This window comes from Lathyrus oleraceus, chromosome 2 (assembly GCF_024323335.1).
Source record: "Lathyrus oleraceus cultivar Zhongwan6 chromosome 2, CAAS_Psat_ZW6_1.0, whole genome shotgun sequence".
Taxonomy (NCBI): domain Eukaryota; kingdom Viridiplantae; phylum Streptophyta; class Magnoliopsida; order Fabales; family Fabaceae; genus Lathyrus; species Lathyrus oleraceus.
In genome coordinates, this window is record NC_066580.1 from 378,600,481 (window position 1) to 378,604,323 (window position 3,843).

Sequence of the window (3,843 nt, forward strand, 5' to 3'; positions counted from 1 at the left end):
TATCTTAGAGAAGTCTTTGATGAATCGTCGGTAAAAACCGGCGTGTCCTAAAAAGCTTCGTACTTCTCTCACGGTTCTTGGGGGTTGAAGATTTTCGATTACCTCTATTTTGGCTTTGTCTACTTCAATTCCTCTATTCGAGATGATGTGTCCTAAAACAATTCCTTCTTGTACCATAAAGTGGCACTTTTCCCAATTAAGTACTAAGTTTACTTTTACACATCGCTCAAGAACTCTTTCCAGGTTTTCAAGGCATTCTTCGAAACTTTGTCCGTATACAGAAAAGTCATCCATAAATACTTCCATGATGTTTTCGAGAAAGTCGGCAAAAATCGCCATCATGCATCTTTGAAAAGTTGCAGGGGCATTACACAGACCAAACGGCATTCGTCTATAAGCGAAGGTACCAAAAGGGCATGTGAATGTTGTCTTTTCTTGGTCATCAGGGTGAATTGGTATTTGAAAGAAGCCTGAATAACCGTCTAAATAACAGAAATGTGAATGTTTAGCTAATCGTTCTAACATTTGGTCAATGAATGGTAAAGGGAAATGATCTTTTCGGGTTGCTTTGTTTAGTTTCCTATAATCAATGCACATTCTCCATCCCGATTCGATTCGTTTAGTTATAGTTTCTCCTTTTTCGTTTTCAATAACGGTTATGCCTCCTTTCTTTGGTACAACGTGTACAGGACTAACCCATTTGCTATCAGATATAGGATATATAATACCTGCTTCCAATAACTTGGTTATTTCTTTCTTTACTACCTCACTTAGGATCGGATTTAGTCTTCTCTGGTGTTCCCTAGAGGTTTTATAGTCTTCTTCTAACATGATGCGGTGCATACAAATAGAAGGGCTTATTCCTTTAAGATCGGTTATGTGGTATCCTAGTGCGGTTGGGTATTTTCTTAAGATATGTAGGAGTTTTTCTGTTTCGAGTCTTCCTAGATCGGCATTAACTATCACAGGTCGTTCAAGTTCTAAGTCTAGGAATTCATATCTCAGATTTTTGGGAAGTGTTTTCAAATCAGGGGTTGGTTTGTTAAGACACTGCGTAGGGTCCGGTGTTATTGCTAAACATTGTTTAGATTTGTCCTCTAAAAGATAGTCTGATGATTTGTCTTCTCCTGACTTTGCTTCTTTTATGCATTCATCGATGATATCCATGAAGTAACATGTATCTTCTATTGCAGGTGCTTTCAAGAATTGGGAAAGAATGAATTCAATTTTCTCTTCACCTACTTCGAAGGTGAGTCGTCCTCGTTTTACGTCTATGATTGCACCGGCAGTTGCTAAGAATGGTCTTCCTAGTATAATAGGTGTAGTGTCATCTTCTCTAATGTCCATAATTGTGAAGTCAGTGGGAATGTAAAACTGACCTATGCGTACGGGAACGTTTTCAAGGATTCCTACAGGATATTTGATGGAACGATCTGCTAATTGTACAGACATTTTGGTCGGTCTTAATTCTCCCATTTCCAGTTTCTTACATATGGATAAAGGCATAACGCTAATTCCGGCTCCTAAATCGCATAAGGCTTTGTCGATGACAAATTTTCCTATGTGACAGGGTATAGAGAAACTACCCGGATCCTTGAGTTTAGGGGGCATGTTTTGGATTATAGCGCTACATTCGGCAGGGAGTGTAACGGTTTCGCTATCCTCAAGTTTCCTCTTATTAGAAAGGATTTCTTTTAAGAATTTAGCATATGAGGGCATCTGCGTAATAGCTTCGGTAAACGGAATTGTAACGTTTAATTGCTTAAGGAGATCAACAAATTTTCTAAATTGGCCTACATCTTTGGTTTTAACAAGCCTTTGAGGGTAAGGTATAGGTGGTTTGTAAGGTGGTGGAGGTACATAAGGTTCCTTCTTTTCTAGGGTTTCCTTATTACTCTCTTCCTTTTCCTTAGGTTCACTTTCCTCAGTAGATTTCTTAGGGTTTTGGTTTTCTATCCTTGGGTCAGACGGTCCTTCCACTTCCATTCCACTTCTTAATATAATTGCATGAGCTTGGCTTCTCGGATTAGTTTGGGGCTGTCCAGGGAATGTACCAGTTGGGGCAGCAGTAGGTGCTTGTTGTTGAGCTACTTGAGATATTTGTGTTTCTAGCATTTTGTTATGGGTAGCCAAGGCATCTACTTTGCTTGCTAGTTGTTTAAGTTGTTCGCCAGTGTGTATGCTCTGGTTTAAGAAATCTTTATTGGTTTGTTGTTGGGAAGCTATAAAGTTTTCCATCATGATTTCCAAGTTGGATTTTCTAGGGGTATTATTGTTAGGATTCTGTTTCTGATATCCCGGAGGTATAGATGGGGCTTGATTTGGAGACTGTCCAGGTGCGTATAAAGCATTATTACTCTTATATGAAAAGTTCGGATGGTTCTTCCAATTTGGGTTATAGGTATTCGAATAGGGGCTTCCTTGAGCATAGTTTACTTGCTCTGCTTGGATTCCAGTCAAGAGTTGACATTCCGCAGGAGTGTGGCCTTGGATTCCACAGACCTCGCAATTCTGAGTTATAGCAACCACGGCGGCTGGAGGTGATACATTTAAACTTTCAATTTTCTGGACCAAAGCATCCACTTTTGCATTGACGTGATCAAGGTTACTTATCTCGTACATGCCAGTTTTCGGTTGAGGTTTTTCCACCGTTGTTCGTTCGGTTCCCCACTGATAGTGGTTTTGGGCCATGCTCTCGATAAGCTGGTAAGCATCAGCATAAGGTTTGTTCATTAGTGCACCACCTGCAGCGGCGTCTATTGTTAACCTTGTATTGTATAAGAGACCATTATAAAATGTATGAATTACTAACCAGTCTTCCAAACCATGGTGTGGGCAAAGTCTCATCATGTCTTTGTATCTTTCCCATGCTTCGAAAAGAGACTCGTTGTCTTTCTGTTTAAATCCGTTTATCTGGGCTCTTAACATAGCTGTTTTGCTTGGCGGAAAATATCGGGCAAGAAAAACTTTCTTCAACTCGTTCCATGTGGTGACTGAGTTGGAAGGAAGTGATTGAAGCCATCTTCTAGCGCTATCTCTTAATGAGAAAGGAAAAAGACGAAGTCGAATTGCCTCTGAAGTGACACCATTAGCTTTAACAGTATCAGCGTATTGAACAAATACGGATAAATGAAGGTTTGGATCCTCGGTAGGATTTCCAGAGAATTGGTTCTGTTGCACAGCCTGCAACAGCGAAGGTTTAAGTTCAAAGTTGTTTGCTTCGATTGCGGGCGGAGCAATACTTGAATGCGGTTCATCTTGCGATGGAGCGGCGTAATCTCTAAGAGCACGAGTTGGTTCTGCCATCTCGGGTGGAAGAAGAAGATCTTTGAGATCAGGAAGTTCTACAGGAGGGAGATTGTTTTCAGCACGATATTCCCGAATTCGTCGTAAGACTCGGAGATATAGTTCGATATCGTTGATTCGTAAATAGAGCGGTCCGCCTTGTGAGCGAGTGCGTGGCATACAAATCAACGAAATAGAAGAAAAAGAAACCTTAGTCTCTACAGCGTAACGGAAGAGTTACGATATCGATTAAATAAAAGTCCCCGGCAACGGCGCCAAAAACTTGATCGCTCGACTGTGTGAGTCGAGAATGGGATACAAACTGCAAGTGCACAGTTCTATCGCGTAGTTTTAAAAGATATCGATCCCACAGGGACTTATGAATCGATATACCGTTTTCTAAGGTTACTTCGTAAAGCTAAGGTGAAAAATGTTTGATTGTTTGGGGAAAAACTAAGAGCTAAACTAATATCTAGATTAAATATTAATGAAACGGATATCGGTATGTAGTTCGTCAAAACTAGGGAATCAAGTCTTTGTCGGTTTCTTGGTTTTAAA

The 3,843-nt window shown here is 40.3% G+C and overlaps 1 pseudogene; it reads left to right on the forward strand.

The window, feature by feature from the left end:
* Positions 1-2,821: 2,821 nt before the first annotated feature.
* Positions 2,822-2,921, forward strand: LOC127124356 (uncharacterized; annotated as a pseudogene).
* Positions 2,922-3,843: the final 922 nt, after the last annotated feature.